This window comes from Oryctolagus cuniculus, chromosome 4 (genome assembly GCF_964237555.1).
Source record: "Oryctolagus cuniculus chromosome 4, mOryCun1.1, whole genome shotgun sequence".
Lineage (NCBI taxonomy): Eukaryota > Metazoa > Chordata > Mammalia > Lagomorpha > Leporidae > Oryctolagus > Oryctolagus cuniculus.
Window position 1 is genome coordinate 16,965,132 of NC_091435.1, and position 7,549 is coordinate 16,972,680.

The 7,549-nt window shown below is 39.6% G+C and overlaps 1 pseudogene; it reads left to right on the forward strand.

Annotated features, from left to right (window-relative positions):
• Positions 1-2,263: 2,263 nt before the first annotated feature.
• Positions 2,264-5,780, forward strand: LOC100352342 (E3 SUMO-protein ligase PIAS2-like; annotated as a pseudogene).
• The last annotated feature ends 1,769 nt before the right edge of the window (positions 5,781-7,549 follow it).

The following is a 7,549-nucleotide window of genomic DNA, read 5'->3' on the forward strand; positions in this document are numbered from 1 at the left end:
TCACTACAGCTATTATGCTGATATCTGTATACACTGATAAATGAAAGGATGAATTATAAGATTAGAATTATAAGATTAGAATTATAGATTATATAAGATTATAATTATATTTGAATTATAGATTATATAAGATTAGAATCATAAGATTAGATTATAAGATTAGGATTACAAATGAATTATAAGATTAGAATTCAACAAATTCTCATATGGTTGAAACAACAAACCAAATATAACAATATGAAATTTACACACAAACAAGTCAAGTACTTTACATGAATCTAATATTAATCTATGTAAGCAGAGCATAGGGTACCTGCCTTAGCAGGTAACATGTATATTATTAATTTATTTCAAGAGAACAGATTTCATGTTTTTCATATATACAATTTATAATACATCAATTTATAATACATCATATTCTCCCTCTCTTCTTTTCCCTTCCTTTTTTCCTTTAATTTTTGGCAAAATATACTTTCAAGTTACTTTGTAATCATAATCTTTTTTTAAAAGATTTATTTTATTTATTTGAAAGACAGAATTACAGAGAGAGGTAGAGACAGAGAGAGAGGTCTTCCATTCGCTGGTTCACTCCCCAGATGCCGCAATGGCCAGAGCTGCACTGATCTGAAGCCAGGAGCCAGGAGCTTCTTCCAGGTCTCCCACATGGGTTCAGGGGCCCAAGGACTTGGGCCATCTTCTACTGCTATCCCAGGCCATAGCAGAGAGCTGAATTGGAAGAGGAGCAGCAGGCACTAGAACCAGTGCCCATGTGGGATACCGGCGCCTCAGGCCAGGGCTTTAACCTGCTGCACCAAAGCTCTGGCCCCTGCAATCATAATCTTAATCCACCACTATAAATAAAGAATTCAACAAGTAGAAAGTAGAAAGACCACTATTTCACAGCAGTATAGAAAGGTCTATAAAAATAATCAAGTCTTAAAATGTCAACTTTATTCCAACACATCCATTTTTTGATTCTATATTTTGGAGGTGTCACATTTCCTTGTTTCTTCATGTTTCCTGTGTCCCTAAGTTGATGTCTGCATGTCTGGTGTAACAGGTCTTTCCGTCTGGAGTAGATTTCATTGGAAAAGACTTTTCTGTTTAGATGGAATGTTCTATGTCAGTTGTATAGTTGCTTTGACTTTGGTTCTGGTTGAGCCCAGAAGTATAACCTCTGAGTTCTTCAGCTATAATCAATGTCAGCAGTGTCTAGCCTGCAGCATTTTGTCAAGGTAGTAGCATGATTTTTGAAGTGGACATACATTTTTTAACGTACGTAAATGTCATTGATTACATTTACTTATCTTAATCACTTTTCTTGAGGAAAAGCTGTGCAAATCAAAATGTCCATATCTGAAGTAGACCTCTGAATTGTTGCAAAGGATTTTGCTGTTGGAAGTTCTGTTTTCATATTCTGTTAACTGCATGTCAAAATGTAGAAATTTTCTTTTTTCTTTATCATATATAGATTATTAGTACCATTGTTTGTCCTAGAAGGACAAAGTATTTTGGAATCAGAAGGTCTAGAGTTGCATACCTATTTTTCCACTTACTAGCTAAACTATATGGTACAATGCACATTTCTCCTCTATAAAATTGTTCTAAGTGATATCTTTCCCACAAGGATCTGAAAAAATCAAATGCAATGATGAATATTTATGGTGTTTCATAATGTCACATTGATATTCAAATATGAGGTAAACAATAAATAGAATTTTGATTTATCATGGGGGTGATAAAGTTTTTTTGCAACACATAGGATGAAATATAGAAAAAAAGTTTAAAAAATTTGCTTTCATTGGACACCAATGGCTAGAGGGTGGTGGAAGACAGGGAAAAAGATGAATGAATCATTTGCCTGTGTACAAAGGTGCAGTGAGGAAGAGATAAGCAATAAACTTAACTACCAGGTGGTGGTTCTAGTTAAGGTCAGATTGATTGTGACATTAGGCTCCCTCAGAGAGGGCAGATACACAGCTCATGGGGAATGCGTGGTTAAAGAACTCACTCCTTTCTCCGAACAAGAAAGTGTATGTGTAGGCACTGATAATGAATAAAATGCCAGTAATTGTCTTACAGCCTCTTTAGTTATGGGTAATACTCATTAAAACAGTGCCGGCGGGCCCGGAGGTAGCGATGGTGGTGGCCGCATCATCTTCACAGGTGCCCAGCGCAGGATGGTAGTGGAGGCGGTGGCCGCCTCAGAGGCGGCAGCAGTGTCTTTGGTGGCAGCGGCAGCAGAGCCCGCAGGTGGTATAAAATGGCAGATTTCGAGGAGTTGAGGGATCGCCAGTACAGTGTTGAATAGAAGCTGATGGGGCATCCTGATCTTGTTCCTGATTTTAAAGGGAATGCTTTCAGAGTTTCACGGTTAAAGTGGCTATGCCCTATTACATCCCTACCAGCAATGTATGGAGTGCTCCAGTGCTCCAGTTTCTCTGGGTCCTGGCTGGCATTTGGTGTGCAATTGAATATTGAATATTGAATATTGGTGTGGCCTTGAATATTATGTCTTTAGTAATGTTTTTCAATTTAGCTATTCTGAATGTGGTTTCTAGTTTTAGTTTTTTTTTTTTTTCCTTTTTAAAGATTTTATTTACTTATTTGAAAGTCAGAGTTAGGGAAGTGGGGGAGGGAGAGAGAGAGAGATCTTCCATCTGCTGGTTCCCTCCCCAATTGGCTGCACCAATGAGAAGCCAGAAGAGTCTCCCATGTGGGTTCAGGGGCCCAAGGACTTGGGCTATCTTCTGCTTTCCCAAGCCATAGCAGAGTGCTGGATTGGAAGTGGAACAGCTGGGACTTGACTCGGTGCCCATAAGGGATGCTGACACTGCAGGCGGAGGCTTTACCCACTACACCACAGCGCCAGTCTGTTTAAAGGTTTCTGAACTACAAGTGTTACTAGGCTTTGCTGGATGGAATAAAAGTGGATGCAAGCATGGCTTCCTGATGAGGGCACTGCATTTGTTGTAGAGTGGCTGTAGCCCTGCGGTTCAGATTAAAATCCGAGAATTGCACACACACTGATATCCATGCACTCTTGAAGGACTTTCTGATTTATCCACAGTCAAATCCTTGATTTTCAGCATGGATGGTGGCTCCTCTCCTATGGAGCCTGACTTGGCTGCGGCTGGAATCCACACATTACCTTTCATTTCCATTACTTCTTAGTCACCATCTTCTCCTGCTGGTTCTATGCTGCTGCCAGCCACTAAGCCTGCATTTGAGATGCAGCAACCATTTCCCCCAATTCTGCACATCCTGATGTGCAGCTAAAAAACTTGCCCTTTTATGATGTCCTTGATGTTCTCGTCAAGCCCCCAAGTTTAGTTCAAAGCCGTATTCAATGATTTCAAGAGAAGCTTTTTATTTTTGCTTTGACACCTCAACAAGTTAGACAGATGTGCATATCCAGAGATTTTTTTTTGCCAGGTGCCAGGAGAGATTATACAGTCCAAGTTCAGCTGAGACTTTGCCTGGAAGAGGCTAACTGTCCTCAAGAAGAAAACTATCCCAATAGTCTGTGTATAAAAGTAAATGGGGAGCTGTTTCCTTTGTTTGGTTACATACCACCACCTAAAAATGGAATGGAACAGAAGCTCCCTGGATGGCCCTTGAATATTATGTCTTTAGTTAGGTTATCTTCAGCTGTGCCTAATCAGATTTCCATCTCTTGGGCATCAGAAATTGGAAAGAATTACTCCATGTCCATATATCACTGCAGCCTTGGCATTACAGAGATTAAAAATGAAAGCTATTCATTGGTTGAACTCTTTAATTAACACACAATTATTCTTAGGTGTTTAAATTTAACTGAAAAGTGATCCTGTTAAATATAAGAATGGGAATAAGAGAGGGAGGAGATGTACAGTTCGGCACATGCTCACTCAGACTTGCCCCTAATGGTAGAGCTAGAAATGTGCCAGGGGATTCCAATTCAATCCCATCCAGGTGGCGTGTACCAATGCCATATTACTTGTCTAAGTGATCAGTTTAAGTTCATAATTGATCAAAAATATAGGATTAAGTGTCAAAGGGGTTACATAAATAAGACCGGTGTCTGCAAATAATTGATAGATTAAAAAGGAGAGAATGATCCTATATGGGAAGCAGGATACACAGCAGACTCATAGAATGGCAAAAGCCCTAAACAGCACTCTGGCCTCAGAATCAGCCCTTAAGCCATTTGCAGCAGGCTAAAAAGCCCATGAGAGTTTCGCAGGCATGGAAAACCAAGACACTGTGGCAAAAAAAATGACCTAAATGAAAGATCTCTGTGAGTGAGATCCCAATGGAAAGAACGGGCCATCAAAGAAGGCAGTACCTTTCTCTGAAGGGAGGAGAGAACTTCCACTTTGACTATGGCCTTGTGTAAACAAGATTGGAGTTGCCATAGCCTTGGCAGCTCATGACAAGAGCCTTGGGTGATTACTGACGTCATAAATAAGAGTGTCAATTGTTAAATCAACAATGGGAGTCACTGTGCACCTGCTCTGCCCTTAATGTGTTGTACTATGAGAATTAATGGTAAAACTACTACTCAAATAGTACTCTATACTTTATGTGTCTTTGTGGGTGCAGTCCGTTGAAATCTTTACTTAGTATATACTAAGTTGATCTTTTGTATATAAAGATAATTGAAAATGAATCATGATGAAGAATGGGATGGGAGAGGGAGTGGGAGGTGGGATGGTTGCAGATAGGAGGGAGATTATGGGGTGAAAGCTGCTATAATCCATAAGTTATACTTTAGAATTTTTATTCATTAAATAAAAGTTGAAAAGAAAAAAAGAAAGGTATTAGAAACCCTGATCATTCCAGAGCACTAATTAAAGAAAAACTTACTGCAGATTTTGATAGTGAAATTGCTACAACTAGCCCTCGGGTGTCCTTGATATGATCTTTCGGGAAAATGTGGGTGAAAATCCAATGCTGGGCAATGACCTGTTCACATCTGCAGTGTTTTGATGCTGCCCTTTGTCTACAAATGAATGAAAAGAAGCCTACCTGGATTTGTCCTGTGTGTGGCAAGAAAGCTGCCTATGAAAGCCTAATATTAGATGGGCTTTGTATGGAAATTACCAATGACGGTTCTTTGTGGATGAAATCAGATTCCAAGGAGATGGCTTTTGGTGTCCAATGAGACTGAAGAAAGAAACTATGAAAGTATCCAGTACAAAAACAGAATGGTCAAGTGTTCTCAGTAAGCCTTGTCCATTGATTGTAGCCAGTGAGGTAAGCAAAAAGAAAGTGATGTTACTGACCTAACAATAGAAAGTTCTGATGAGGAGGAAGACCCTCCTGCCAGAAGGAAATGCATCTTTATGTCAGAAACACAAAGTAACCCAACCAAAGGGGTTCTACTGTATCAGCCACCTGTAAGAGTGCCCGGTTGATCCTACTGCTATTTTGCCTTCATTAACAGACTGCTTAGTACCATTCCACCACATGCCAATATCAAGCATGTCATCAGATTTGCCAGGAGAATAAAGAAGAAGTGATATTAATAATGAACTGCAGTGTGGAACATCTTCTGATGCTGTGCAACAATGAATACAAAATAAAACAAATAATCTGTCAAAAAAAAACTATGCTAATCATTAAAGTTCCTTGACTTACAGTTGCCACAATTCAGGTCTTAGAAATGTGTGTTCTACTTAATACTTTTGGTTGAATACTGTAATCAATACACAGTTATTCTCAGGTGTTGAAACTTAACTGAAAAGTGATCACTGTTAAATATAAGAGTGGGAGTAAGAGAGGGAAGAGATGTGCAATTCGGGACATGCTCAAGCTGACTTACCTCAAACGGTAGAGTTAGAAACATACCAGGGGATTCCAATTCAATCCCATCGAGGTGGCATGTACGAATGCCATCTCACTAGTCCGAGTGATCAATTTCTGTTCACAAGTGATCATAATGATAGGACTAAGAGTCAAAGGGATCACATAAACAAGACTAGTGTCTGCTAATACTAACCAATAGAATAAAAAAGGGAGAGAACGATCCAACATGGGAAGTGGGATACACAGCAGACTCATAGAATGGCAGATGTCCTGAACAGCACTCTGGCCTCAGAATCAGCCCTTAAGGCATTCGGATCTGGCTGAAAAGCCCATGAGAGTATTTCAGGCATGGAAAGCAATGCAATGGCCAGAGTTGGGCCAATCTGAAGCCAGGAGCCAGGAGCCAGGAGCTTCTTCTGGATCTCCTACTCAGGTGCAGGGGCCCAAGGACTTGGGTCATCCTTCACTGCTCTCCTAGGCCACAGCAGAAAGCAGGATTGGAGGTGGAGCAGCTGGGACTTGAACTGGTGCCCATATGGGATGCTGGCACTGTAGGCAGCGGCTTTACCTACTACGCCCCAGTGCTGGCCCCCTATTTTCTTTCTGTTCCTTCTCTTATCAAATCCATTAACAGGCTGACAACCCTTTATTCTCAAAAAAGGCATTTCTCTTTATTTCAGACTTGTTAGATATCTCACAGCCATAATCTCCATCACCATATGTCTGTATAGACAGTGGGCATTGATTAATGGCTGGAGGAATGACTATGTCTAGTGGCTTTATCTGCTAGTGTCAAAATGTTACAATTCATCTTCTTTGGAAGTACTAGATAATTCTTCAGTAGCTATCATTTTACAGGAAAAAATTAAGTTGGTTTCTTAAGTAAGTATATCAACTCTTTTACCACCTAAGATACAATATCTCTTGAATTTACTCCATGTAAACCCTATTTTGGAAACAGTTGAAACCCTGAGTTGCAACTTCATTGTAAAACTGTAATGGATGTGAGGTATTTAAATCCAAACCCAGGGCCGAGAGAAATTGAGTTGCTGAAATAGAAAGAGTGACTCTGTGGTATAGTGCCTCAGGGGAGTTTATACATACACATATTTGATGGACAGCTCTCTAACATGTCACAAATTAGGAACACTTGCCTACCTCCAGCATAAATCATCATTCTTGTGGAAACGTTTAAGTTACAATGTTCTCCCTTTTATTTTGAGTATACTGCACTGTGGTGCATTTTTTTGGTGTTATTTGCCTTCTTGTTTTGGAAAAAGCTTATTACCTGTGATAATGAAGACCTTTTAAGATCTCACATTGTTTTTTTGTGATGTCTTGCACTTTCCATGTCTACCATGTGCTACTCCTCTGCCTGGAGCACTTTCCCATCTCTGTCTTGCTACTCTACCTACTCTTAAAGGCCTAGATCAAATGCTACTACACTGAAGAAGACTTTCTCAATCTTTAGCAGCAAAATTAATTTCTTCCTTGCTTCTTCTTCCCTAGAAGGGAAGATTGCCTTGTCTAATTCATGGATCATGGTTTATCTAACCCAGAACATATTCTCAGAAAAGGTTTCTAGTCTTTTCTCATTGCAAGCACATTGAACGTAAAAATACTGTTTGACCTCATCCTCTCCACTGTTCCCAACAAACTGCCTGTTTGTCCTCAATAACTATTTTCTGAATTGTTATATTTTATAAATGTTCACAAATGAAAAAGCATTGCCTTACATGGCTTGCAAGAAAAAATTCTG